The following is a 14,727-nucleotide window of genomic DNA, read 5'->3' on the forward strand; positions in this document are numbered from 1 at the left end:
AACCCCTCCTACACTCCAATTCCCTCTCCTCCTACACTCCACTACCCCCTCCTCCTACACACCACTACCTCCTCTTCCTACACACCACTACCCGCTCCTCCAATACTCCACTACCCCCCTCCTCCTATACTCCACTACCCGCCTCCTCCTATACTCCACTACCCCTTCCTCCTACACTCCACTACCACTCTTCTCCTACACTCCACTACTCTCTCCTCCTAGACACCACAACCCCCTTCATCCTACACACCACTACCACCTCTTCCTACACTCCACTACCCCCTCCTCTTACACCCCACTTCTCCCTCCTCCTACACACCACTACCCCTTCATCCTACTCTCCACTACCCCCTCCTCCTACAATCCACTACCCCCTCCTCTTACACTTCACTACACCCTCCTCCAACACTCCTCTACCCCCACCTACATACCACTACCCCCTCCTCCAACACTCCACTACCCTCTTCTCCTACACACCACTACCCCCACCTCATACACTCCTCTACTCCTTCCTCCTTCAAACCACTAACCCCTCCTCCTACACACCACTACCCCCTCCTAATACTCTCTATTACTTCCTCCTCCTACAATCCACTTCTCCCTCCTCCTACACTCCACTACCCTCCTCCTCCTACACTTCACTACTCCTTCCTCCTTCACTCCCCTACCTCCTTCTCCTATACCCCACTACCCCATTGTCCTACACTCCACTGCCTCCACCTGCACTCCACTACCCCATTCTTCTACACTTCACTACCCCCCTCCTCTTACAATCCACTAGCACCTCCTCCTACTCTCCACTACCTCCTCCTCCTACACTCCACTACCACCCTCCTCCTACACTCCACTACCCCCTCCTCCTACACACTAATACCACTCTTCTCCTACACTCCACTACCCACTCCTCCTCCTGCAATCCTCTACCCCCTCTTCCTACACTCCACTACTCCTTCCTCCTACACTCCACTACCTCCTCCTCCTACACACCACTTCTCCCTACTCTTACACTCCACTACCCCCTCATCCTACTCACCACTACCCCCCTCCTCCTACACACCACTACCCCGTCCATCTGCACTCCTTAACCCACTCCTCCTACACACCACTACACCCTCTCCTACACACCACTACCCCCTCCTCCTACACACCACTACCACCCTCCTCCTACACACCACTACCCCCCCACTCCTCCTACACTACACTGCCCTCTCCTACACACCACTATCTCCTCCTACACTCCTCAACCCACTCCTCCTACACACCACTACACCCTCTCCTACACACCACTACCCCTTCCTGCTACACACTACTACCACCCTCCTCCTTCACACCACTACCCCCTCCTGCACACAACTACTTCCTGCTCCTGCACTCCACTACCCCCACATACACACCACTACCCCCTCCTCCTACACACCACTGCCCCCCTCCTAATACACTTCATTACTTCCTCCTCCTACACTCCACTATCCCATCCTCCTACAATCCACTACCCAGGAAACAATTTAAGGTTGCCACAACGTATCTGGAAAGTGTTTGAAAGGATTGGAAACGTTGGTTTTCATGCATCAGATACGGTTTTTTGTTTGGAATTAAATAGGTTTCCAAAACTTATAACCAAAGCCTACGTATCTAACACTAATTTTAAACGTTGTGATGCCTTTTTTACCCTAATTTGAAACGTTGTGATGCCATTTGTACCCTAATTTAAAACTTTGTGACACCTTTTGTACCTAATTTGAAACTTTGTGACCCCTTTTATAAAGTGTTTCAAGTTAAAATGCTCAAATATAAATACAATAGGAAATGTAAAAATAAAAATATATATTTCTACATTTGGTAAAATAAAGCATCATAAAAAAGGTGGGTTCATCATTTTTATTCATTTACCATTTGCAATAGCGTAGTGTAGTGGCCTGGTGTAGTAGCGTGTGTAGTAGCCTGGTGTAGTGGCCTGGTGTAGTTGCCTGGTGTAGTGGTGTGTAGTAGCCTGGTGTAGTAGCCTGGTGTGGTGTACTAGCCTGGTGTAGTGGCCTGGTGTAGTTGCCTGGTGTAGTGGCCTGGTGTAGTAGCCTGGTGTAGTGGTGTGCAGTAGCCTGGTGTAGTGGTGTGGTGTAGTAGCCTGGTGTAGTGTCCTGGTGTAGTAGCCTGGTGTAGTGGCCTGGTGTAGTGGTGTGGTGTAGTAACCTGGTATAGTGGTGTGGTGAAGTAACCAGGTATAATGGTGTGTAGTAACCTGGTATAGTGGCATGGTGTAGCAGCCTGGTATAGTGGTGTGGTGTAGTAACCTGGTATAGTGGTGTTATGTAACCTGGTATAGTGGTGAGGTGTAGTACCCTGGTGTAGTGGTGTGGTGTAGTAGCCTGGTATAGTGGCATAGTGTAGTAGCCTGGTGTAGTGGAGTGCTGTAGTACCCTGGTACAGTGGTGTGGTGTAGTAGCCTGGTGTAGTGGTGTGGTGTAGTAGCCTGGTGTAGTGGTGTGGTGTAGTAGCCTGGAATAGTGGTGTGGTGTAGTACCCTGGTGTAGTGGCATCGTGTAGTACCCTGGTGTAGTGATGTGGTGTAGTAGCCTGGTGTAGTGGCATGGTGTAGTAACCTGGTATAGTGGTGTGGTGTAGTACCCTGGTGCAGTCGTGTGGTGTAGTAGCCTGGTGTAGTGGCATGGTGTAGTAGCCTGGTATAGTGGTGTGGTGTAGTAACCTGGTATAGTGGCATGGTGTAGTAGCCTGGTATAGTGGTATGGTGTAGTAGCCTGGTATAGTGGTATGGTGTAGTAGCCTGGTATAGTGGTATGGTGTAGTAGCCTGGTATAGTGGTGAGGTGTAGTAGCCTGGTATAGTGGTATGGTGTAGTAGCCTGGTATAGTGGCATGATGTAGTAGCCTGGTATAGTGGTGTGGTGTAGTACCCTGCTATAGTGGCGTGGTGTAGTAGCCTGATATAGTGGTGTGGTGTATTACCCTGGTATAGTGGTATGGTGTAGTACCCTGGTATAGTGGTGTGGTGTAGTAGCCTGGTGTAGTGGCATGGTGTAGTAGCCTGGTATAGTGGCATGGAGTAGTACCCTGGTATAGTGGTATGGTGTAGTACCCTGGTATAGTTGTATGGTGTAGTATCCTGGTATAGTGGTGTGGTGTAGCCTGGTATAGTGGTGTAGTGTAGTAGCCTGGTAAAGTGGTGTGATGTAGTACCCTGGTGTAGTGGCATGGTGAATTAACATGGTATAGTGGTGTGGAGTAGCCTGGTATAGTGGTGTGGTGTAGTAGCCTGGTAGGGTGGTGTGGTGTAGTACCCTGGTTTAGTGGTGTGGTGTAGTAGCCTGGTGTAGTGGGTCTGGTATAGTGGTGTGTAGTACCCTGGTGTAGTGGTGTGGTGTAGTAGCCTGATGTACTGGTGTGGTGTAGTACCCTGTAGTGGCGTGGTGTAGTAGCCTCGTGTAATGGTGTGGTGTACTACTTTGGTATAGTGGAGTGGTAAAGTACCCTGGTATAGTGGTGTGGTGTAGTACCCTGGTATAGTGGTATGATGTAGTACCCTGGTATAGTGGTGTGGTGTAATAGCCTGGTATAGTGGTGTGGTGTAGTACCTTGGTATAGTGGTATCTTGTAGCCTGATACAGTGGTGTGGTGTAGTAGCCTGGTATAGTAGCTTGGTGTAGAAACCTGGTATAGTGGTGTGGTGTAGTAACCTGGTATAGTGATAAGGTGTAGTACCCTGGTATAGTGGTGTGGTTTAGTACCCTGGTATAGTGGTGTGGTGTAGTACCCTGGTATAGTTGAATGGTGTAGAAGCCTGGTATAGTGCAGTGGTGTAGTAGCCTGGTAAAGTGGTGTGGTGAAACCTGGTATAGTGGTGTGGTGTAGTAGCCTGGTGTAGTGGTGTGGTGTAGTACCCTGGCGTAGTGGTGTGGTGTAGTAGCCTGGTATAGTGGTGTGGTGTAGTACCCTGGTTTAGTGGCATGGTTTAGTACCCTGGTGTAGTGGTGTATTGTAGTAGCCACGTGTAGTGGCATGGTGTAGTAGCCTGGTATAGTGTTGTGTAGTACCCTGGTGTAGTGGTGTGGTGTAGTAGCCTGGTGTAGCGGCCCTGGTAAAGTGGTGTGTAGTACCCTGGAGTAGTATTGTGGTGTAGTAGCCTGGTGTATTGGTGTGGTGTAGTAGCCTGGTGTAGTGGCGTGTTGTAGTAGCCTGGTATAGTGATGTGGTGTACTACCTTGGTATAGTGGTGTGGTAAAGTACCCTGGTATAGTGGTGTGGTGTAGTACCCTGGTATAGTGGTATGGTGTAGTACCCTGGTACAGTGGTATGGTGTAGTACGATGGTATAGTGGTATGGTGTAGCCTGGTACAGTGGTGTGGTGTAGTAGCCTGGTATAGTGGCATGGTGTAGTAGCCTGGTATAGTGGCATGGAGTAGTACCCTAATATAGTGATGTGGTGTACTACCTTGGTATAGTGGTGTGGTAAAGTACCCTGGTATAGTGGTGTGGTGTAGTACCCTGGTATAGTTGAATGGTGAAGTAGCCTGGTATAGTGGTGTGGTGTAACTTGGTATAATGGTGTCGTTTAGTACCCTGGAGTAGTGGTGTGGTGTAGCCTGGTATAGTGGTGTGGTGCAGTATCCTGGTATAGTGGCATGGTGTAGTAGCCTTGTGTAGTGGCGTGGTGTAGTGCCCTGGTATAGTGGTGTGGTGTAGTACCCTGGTGTAGTGGTGTTGTGTAGTACCTTCGTTTAGTGGTGTGGTGTAGTAGCCTGGTATTGTAGTGTAGTGTAGTACCATAGTGAAGTGGCGTATTGAAGTAGCATGGTATAGTGGTGGGGTGTAGTAGCCTGGTGTAGTGGCATGGTGTGGTACCCTGGTATAGTGGTGTGGTGTAATAACCTGGTATAGTGTAGCACCCTGGTATAGTGGTGTCGTGTAGTAGCCTGGTGTAGTGTAGTTACCTGGTGTCGTGTAGTATCCTGTTGTAGTGGCATGGTGTAGTAGCCTGTAATAGTAGTGTGGTGTAGTACCCTGGTGTAGTGGCATGGTTTAGTACCCTGGTGTAGTGTAGTGGCATGGTGTAGTAGCCTGGTATAGTGTTGTGGTGTAGTACCCTGGTGTAGTGTAGTAGCCTGGTGTAGTGGTGTAGTGTTTTAGCCTGGTATAGTGGTGTGGTGTAGTAGCCTGTTGTAGTGGTGTGGTGTAATACCCTGGTGTAGTGGCACAGTGAAGTAGCCTGATATAGTGGTGTGGTGTAGTACCCTGATGTAGTGTAGTACCCTGGTATAGTGGTGTGTAGTAGCCTGGTATAGTGGTGTGGTGTAGTAGCCTGGTGTACTAGTGTGTAGTAGCCTGGTATAGTGGTGTGGTGTAGTATCCTGGTATAGTGGTGTGGTGTAGTACCCTGGTATAGTGGTGTGGTGTAGTTGCCTGGTATAGTGGTGTGGTGTAGTAGCCTGGTATAGTGGTGTGTTGTAGTAGCCTAGTGTAGTGGTGTGGTGTGGTAGCCCGTTGTAATGGTGTGTAGTAGCCTGGTATAGTGGTGTGTAGTAGCCTGGTATAGTGGTGTGGTGTAGTAGGCTGGTGTAGTTGTGTGGTGTAGTAGCCTGGTATAGTGGTGTGGTGTAGTACCCTGGTATAGTGGTGTGGTGTAGTAACCTGGTATAGTGGTGTAGTGTAGTAGCCTGGTGTAGTGGCATGGTGTGGTACCCTGGTATAGTGGTGTGGTGTAGTAACCTGGTGTAGTGTAGTTACCTGGTGTAGTGGTGTGGTGTAGTACCCTTATATAGTGGTGAAGTACCCTGGTGTAGTGGTGTGGTGTAGTAGCCTGGTGTAGTGGTGTGTAGTAGCCTGGTGTAGTGGTGTGGTGTAGTAATGTGGTATAGTGGTGTGGTGTGGTGCCCTGGTGTAGTGGTTTGGTGTAGTACCTTGGTGTAGTGGTATGGTGTAGTAGCCTGGTGTAGTGGTGTGGTGTAGTACCCTGGTATAGTGGTATGGTGTAGTAACCTGGTATAGTGTAGTACCCTGGTATAGTGGTGTGATGTAGTAGCCTGGTGTAGTGTAGTAGCCTGGTGTAGTGTAGTAGCCTGGTGTAGTATAGTACCCTGGTGTGGTGTAGTACCCTGGTATAGTGGTGTGGTGTAGTGTGGTGGTGTGTAGTGGGGTGTAGCAGCAGCGACCATGTGTTCACAAGACAAGGCCTAATGGCAGACTGCAGGGGCCTCTTGGGATAGTGGCAGTGTTCGAAATCTCAAACTATTCCTCAACGTTATAGCATCTGAATTCAGAAATATTTCCATCAATTTTTACTTTTTAAACCCGTAATAATATTAATGCATTGAATGTCTTATTTCCTTGCTGCATATTTACGACATTTTTTTTATGTTTACAACATTTCGTTTCATAATTTGAAAACTTTCGCGAGTGTTCGACATGGTCACCCACCGTGTGGGTGACCACCCCACACGACCCTCCAATACCCCACACGACCCTCCACCACCCCACACGAACCCCCACCACCCCACATGACCCTCCAACACCCCACACGACCCTCCAACACCCCACACGACCCCCCACCACCCCACACGACCCTCCAACACCCCACACGACCCTCCAACACCCCAGACGACCCTCCAACACCTCACACGACCCTCCACCACCGCACACGACCTTCCAACACTCCACACGACCCTCCATAACCCCACACGACCCTCCACCACCCAACACGACTCTCCACCACCCCACACGACCCTCCAACACCCCACTCGACCCTCCAACACCCCAGACGACCCTCCAACACCTCACACGACCCTCCACCACCACACACGACCTTCCAACACCCCACACGACCCTCCATAACCCCACACGACCCTCCACCACCCCACACGACTCTCCACCACCCCACACGACCCTCCACCATCCCACACGACCCTCCAACACCCCACACGGCCCTCCACCACCCCACACGACCCTCCAACACCCCACACGGCCCTCCACCACCCCACACGACCCTTCACCACCCCACTCTACCCTCCACCACCCCACACTACCCTCCACCACCCTACAAGACCCTCTACCACCCCACACAAGCCTCCACCACCCCACACTACCCTCCACCACCCCGCACGACCCTCCACCACCCCGGACGACCCTCCACTACCCCGCACGACCCTCCACCACCCTGCACGACCCTCCACCACCCCGCACGACCCTCCACCACCACACACGACCCTCCACCACCCCACACTACATTTCCAGCAACTTTTACAATTTATATAAATTATTTTAGGGAATAATACATAAATTTTATATTTAAACATGATATTAGTGTTTAGCGGAATGCATAAGGAGTCAAATTGTGTTAAAAAGAGAGATTTTTAGAAAATTTGTTTTGTACAACTGCTTTTTCCTGATCATAGCATAACAAAATGTATTTTGAAGGTTTCATTCAGTCATTAAATATCATTCCCAATTTATTAGTGAATTTTACAAAAGACACCATATATTTTATACTTAAACATGTAAAAACTATTTGTAATACATTAGGAACAAAATAGTTGTAGAAAAAACATTTATTATCAAACCTATGTGTTTGGATTTTTGGATTAAAAGATTCTCAAAGGCTCTCCTGCACCATTCTCAATGCAAGTCATTCCTACACCTAGGGGAAGAGATATATTAACGTTTTCTATACGATTTGTGTTTGCTGGGTACACCACACCACTATACCAGGCTACTACACCCTCCTCCTACACACCATTACCCCTTCATCCTACACACCATAACCCCCTTCTCCTACACTCCACTATCCCCTCCTCCTACAATCCATTATACCTTCCCACACTCCACTACACCTTCCACCTACACTACACTACCTCCTCCTCCTGCTCTCCACTACCCCATCCTCCTACACTTCACTGCCTCCTATTACACGCCTCTACCCCCTCCTCCTACACTCCACTACCCCCTGCTAATACAATCCACTACCCCCTCCACCTACACACCATAACCCCCTTCTCCAACACTCCACTACCCCCTCCTCCTCCTCCTCCTGCAATCCACTATCCCCCCTCTTCCTACACTCCACTACTCCTTCCTCCTACACTCCACTCCCTCCTCCTCCTACATTCCACTACCCCATCCTCCTACACTCCTCTAATCCCTCCTCCTACACACCACTACCCCTTCCTCCTTCACACCACAACCCCCTTTTCCTACACTCCACTACCATCCTCCTCCTACACTCCACTACCCCCTCCACCAACACTCCACTACCCCGTCCTCCTACACTCCACTACCCCCTCCTCCTTCACTCCACTACTCTCTCCTACACTCCAATACCTCCAACTACACACCACTCCCCGCCTCCTCCTGCTCTCCACTACCCCCTCCTCCTTCACACCACAACCCCCTCCTCCTACACACCAATACACCCTCCTCCTACACTCCACTACCACTCTTCTCCTACACTCCACAACCCCCTCCTACACACTACTTCCCCCTCCTCCTACACTCCACTACCATCTCCTCCTACACTCCACTAACTCCTCCTACACACCACTTCCCACTCCTCCTTCACTCCACTACCCCCTCTTCCTACACTCCACTACCACCCTCCACCTACACTCTACTATCCCCTTCTCCAACACCCCACCCCCTCCTCTTAAACTCCACTACCCACTCCTCGTACACACCACTACCCTCCCCCTCCTCCTACACTCCACTACCCCCCTCCTCCTACTCTCCACTACCCACTCCTCCTACACTTCATTACCCCCTCCTACACTCCACTACCCCCACATACACACCACTACACCCTCCTCCTACACACCACTACTCTCTTCTCCTACACACCACTAACCCCACCTCCTACACTCCTCTATCCCTTCCTCCTACACACCACTACCCCCTCCTACTATGCTCCATTACCCCTCTTCCTTCTCTCCACTACCCCACTCCTACACTCCGCTACCCACTCCTACACACAACTAACCCCTCCTCCTAAAAAACACTACCCTCTCCTAATACAGTCCATTACTTCCTCCTCTTACACTCCACTATCCCCTCCTCCTATACACCACTTCTCCCTCCTCCTACACTCGACTACCCCCTCCTTCTACCCACCACTACCACCCTCCTCCTACAGACCACAACTACTCCTCCTTCACTCCACTACCACCCTCCTCCTACACTCCACTACCCTCTCCTCCTACTCTCCACTACCCTCTCTTCCTACACACCACTACCCTTTCCTCCTACACTCCACTACCCTCTCCTCCTACAATCTGCTACCCCCTCCTCCTTCACTCCACTACCCCCCTCCTCCTTCACTCCACTACCACCCTCCTCCTATACTCCACTACCCTCTCCTCCTACTCTCCACTACCCCCACCTCGTACACTCCTCTATCCCTTCCTCCTACATACCACTAACCCCTCTTCTTACTCGCCACTACCCCCCTCCTACACTTCGCTACCCCCTCCTACACACAACTACCCCCTCCTCCTACACAACACTACCCCCTCTTCCTTCACACCACTACCCCCTCCTCCTACCCACCACTATCCCCCTTTTCTTACACGCCACTACCCCCCTCCTACTACCCCCTCCTCCTACACACCACTACCCCCTCCTCCTACACTCCTCAACCCACTCCTCCAACACACCACTACACCCTCTCCTACCCCCTCCTCCTACACTCCACTACCCCCACCTCTTACACTCTTTTACCCCTTCCTCCTTCACACCACTAACCCCTCCTCCTACACTCTGCTACCCCCTCCTCCTACAATCCACTACCACTTCAATCCTCCTACCAATCCTCCTTATCCAATCCTCTACACTTCATAACCCCCTCCTCCTACACTCCTCTACCACAACCTACACACCAATACCCCCTCCTCCAACACTCCACTACCATCTCCTCCTACACTCCACTATCCCCACCTCATACACTCCTCTACCCCTTCCTCCTACACACCACTACCCCCTCCTAATACACTCCATTACTTCCTCCTCCAACACTCCACTATCCCCTCCTCCTACAATCCACTACCCCCTCCTCCTACACTCCACTACTCCTTCCTTCTACACTCCACTACCTCCTCCTCCTACACTCCACTTCCCCCTCCTCCTACAATCCTCTACCCCCTTCTTCTACACTCCACTGCCTCCTCCTACACTCCACTACCCCTTCCTCCTACACTCCACTACCATCTCCTCCTACACTCCTCCTACACATTACTACCCCCCTCTCCTATACACCACTACCCCCTCCTCCTACACTCCACTACCACTCCTCCTACACTCCACTACCACCTCCTACAATCCACTACCCCCTCCTCCTCCTACAATCCTCTACCCCCTTCACCTACACTCCACTGCCTCCTCCTATACACCACTACCCCCTCCTCCTACACTCCACTACCCCCTCCTCCTCCTACAATCCACTACCCTCTCCTCCTCCTACAATCCTCTACCCCCTTCTCCTACACTCCACTACTCTTTCCTCCTACACTCCACTACCTCCTCCTCCTACACTCCACTACCCCATTCTTCTACACTTCACTACCCCCCCCTCCTCCTTCACACCACTACTCTCTCCTCCTACACTCCACTACCCCCACCTACTCACTACCCTTCTCCTACTCTCCACTACCCCCTCCTCCTCCTACACTCCACTACCCCCTCCTCCTACACACTAATACTACTCTTCTCCTACACTCCACTACCCCTTCCTCCTTCACACCACTTCTCCCTCCTCCTACACTCCACTACCCTCTCGTCCTACACACCACTACCCCCTCCTCCTACACATTACTACCCCCCTCTCCTATACACCACTACCCCCTCCTCCTACACTCCACTACCACTCCTCCTACACTCCACTACCACCCTCCTTCTACACTCCACTATCCCCTCCTCCCACACCCCACCCCATTATCCAAGACTCCATGACCCCCTCCTTGTACACACCACTACCCCCTCTTCCTACCCACCACTACCCCCTCCTCCTACACTCCACTACCCTCACTTACACACCACTACCCCCTCATCCTACACTCCATTACCCCTTCTCCTTCACACCACTACCCCCACCTACACACACCTACTTCCTGCTCCTACACACCACTAACCCCTCCTCCTACACTCCATTACCCCCTAATACTAATATAACACTAATATAATATAACAGCTCCCCCTTACATCTGGGGTAATTTATGACAGAACAACTGACCACTATCCTACCTTCCTCATAACAAACTTGGACACATCACCACCAGAAACCAAGAAACTCTCATTCAGGCTACATAGTGAATCAGCTTTAGGCAATCTTTCTAATGCACTTCACAATATTAACTGGGAATCTGAATTTAATAATACACAGGATATAAACTCATCAACTAACCTCTTTCTCTCCAAAACTCTAAGCCTCTACAACACTCACTGTCCCCTCCTTACCAAACAAGTAACTGATAAAAGAAAAAATAACCTGTGGCTCACAAGTGGCATAATTAAATCAATCAACAAAACACATGAATATGAAAAGAAATTTAGGAGTGGCCTAGTTTCAAAGGAAGCAGTTAAAAGGTACTCATCAGTGCTTACCAGTATCATAAGAAAAGCAAAACTTTCATATTATGAGACTAGATTCAAAGAAGCAAAAGGCAACATGAAAAGCACATGGAATACCATCTGTAATATCCTAGGAACTAAACAACACTCCCACAACCAGATAACACTCTCTAAGGATGGCCTTACACCGTCATCTGACTTAGAAATGGCGAATGAATTTAATAGCTTCTTTTCGTCGATTGGTGCTAACCTTGCAAGTAAAATCCCACAAACTCAGACACATATCAACACATATCTCTCAGGCAGCTATCCAAACTCTCTTCTCCTTTCACCAGTCAGCCCGACAGATGTTGTGTCCATCATACACTCACTAAAAACCAAAGCTGTGAACATCAGTGAAATCCCATCCATTGTATAAAAGAGCACCTCCCATGCCTGCACCACCTATAGCTCTGCTGTTCAACAAATCCCTTGAGTGTCATACCTTCCCTGATATCCTTAAAAAAGCAAGAGTAACGCCAGTTCAAAAGGAGGTAATCCGGCAGACATAAACAACCATAGACCAATATCGAACCTACCCATACTATCAAAAATATTTGAAAAAATTATCTACAAACAGCTCTACTCCTATCTAGTAAAATTCGACATTCTTAGCCCCTGTCAGTTTGGCTTCCGCTCTCAAAAGAGTACTAGCGATGCAATTATTAGTCTCCTTGATATAATTTACTCAGCCCTTGACAAAAATGAGTTTCCGATTGGACTCTTCATTGACCTGAGAAAGGCCTTTGATACTGTTAATACCGATTACCTCCTATGTAAACTCCATCATTATGGAATCCGAGGCCATGCACTGGACTATATCCAATCCTATCTTAGTGATAGACACCAATGTGTAGCCATCAATAATATAACCTCTCCCATTCTACCAATAACCGTTGGAGTGCCACAGGGCAGCATCTTGGAACCTCTTCTATTTCTTATATACATCAATGATCTGCCTAATGTCTCTAACGTTCTGAAACCTATTTTGTTTGCTGATGATACTACCCTCATCTATTCCAACCCCAACCCACATACACTAAATGATGTTATTAATAAAGAACTAAAAAAAGTCCACTTATGGATGTCAACCAACAAACTAACACTTAACATAGAAAAGACCTACTACATCCTATTTGGAAGCAATTCTACAAATGCAATTCAGCTTCAGATAGACAATGTAAACATTAGCAATAAAAATGATGGAAAGTTTCTTGGTCTATTCCTAGACAAGAGACTCAACTTCAGTGCCCACATACAACACATAACTAAGAAAGTCTTTAAAACAGTTGGTATACTCTCCAAAATCAGATATTATGTACCTAACTCTGCTCTCATCTCTCTATATTATGCACTAATCTATCCCTATCTCAACTATGGTATCTGTGCATGGGGTTCAACTACTGCAAACCACCTCAAGTCCATCACCACCCAGCAAAAATCTGCTATCAGAATAATATCAAACTCTGCTTTCAGACAACACTCAGCCCCCTTGTTAAACTCCCTAAACATGCTAAACATAATCTTACTCCATAAAATCTCTTGTGTCAACTACATTTACAAAACCCTGTTCTTAAATGCAAATCCTGCTCTGAAACTCTTCCTGGACAGATGTAATAGGACCCATTATCACCACACCAGAAATAAATATCTCTTTGATATCCCCAGAGTTAAACTTAATCTGTGTAAACACTCTATGCAAATAAAGGGACCCAGTTTATGGAACTCACTCCCTATTGAATTGAAAAGCTGTCCAACTTTTACATCATTCAAAATCAATACTAAAAAGTACCTAATTTCATCTTCATAGTTTTTCACTTTTTGCCTTAAAATTGCTCTGTATCTATTGCTACCCAATTTGAACATCTTTACCATTGTGATCATTGCTGTCTTCTTATATGTGCTGCCATTCTGCTGTATGGTGTTTATTAATCTTGTTTATCTGTATCTATTGCTACCCAGTCTCCCACTCTTTATGTACCCAATCTTTACATTTTTACCATTGTGATCATTGCTGTCTTATATGTGCTGTCAATCTGTTGTATGGTGTCTATTAATCTTGTTTAAATTACTAATCAAGCTGTCAATGTAATCAGAGCTTTAATATAACAATGTGCTTTAATATACTTACTAAGCTCTCTTATCTAATTTTTCTCTTGCAATGTATCTTTATCATTTATCAATTCTGATAGAAATTACCTACTTAAAATTATCTATTAGATTAAGGACCTGCCAAAAAACGCTGTGCATACTAGTGGCTTTACAAGAGTGTAAATACTGTACTATCCAATGTATTCTCACAAACCCAATGTACCTTCTCGTATATATATAAATAAATAAATAAATAAGTGCGTAGGCGTCTGTATTCCATGCCCGACAAGCTACTGAGCGCTACTATAAAAACATATGTATCTTCACTTGAGCTATAAATATGTCTATTGTAATGTATTTAATATGTCCGTCCCTTACCACAGACCATTCCCTTGCAGATTTGGGCGAGACTAGTCGCCAGCGCCCCTTACTATTTATGCTATGATGCTGAAACTTGGACCAGATGAAACACTTTTCATATAGAACTTGCCAAAAAAGTTTGATTGAAATTGAACGAGTTTTCATTTTATGCATTTTTTTTTAAATGAAGCTCATATTTCTATCTTGCTTAAGACATATATAATATTTGTGTTTATTAACGAATTTACGTGAAATAAACATTGATGTGAGAGAGAGTTGCACTGTCGTTCAGTCTGTATGGGGTGGGATCTCCATAATTTTTAAAATACATGTATCTTCATTAGAACTTTAAATATGTCTATGGTAAAGTGTTTAAAGTGAAGCTTATATGTCTGCCTTTCTTGAGACATATAAAACATATATGTTTACTAACGAATTCACGTGAAATAAACATTGTTCTGAGAGAGAGTTGCTCGGTCGATCGATCTGTCCATGATCGGAGCTCGGCTATTATAAAAGTACATGTATCTTCGCTTTAAATTTAAAAATGCCCATGGTAAGAAATTTAGAAAGAAGCTTATATTTCTATCTTTCTTGTGACATATAAAACTCTTTTGTTTATTAAGGAATCTGCGTGAAATAGGCATGGTTCTGAGATGATTGCTGCGGTTTTCGAGCTCGA

This window comes from Procambarus clarkii, chromosome 70 (assembly GCF_040958095.1).
Source record: "Procambarus clarkii isolate CNS0578487 chromosome 70, FALCON_Pclarkii_2.0, whole genome shotgun sequence".
Taxonomy (NCBI): Eukaryota; Metazoa; Arthropoda; class Malacostraca; order Decapoda; family Cambaridae; genus Procambarus; species Procambarus clarkii.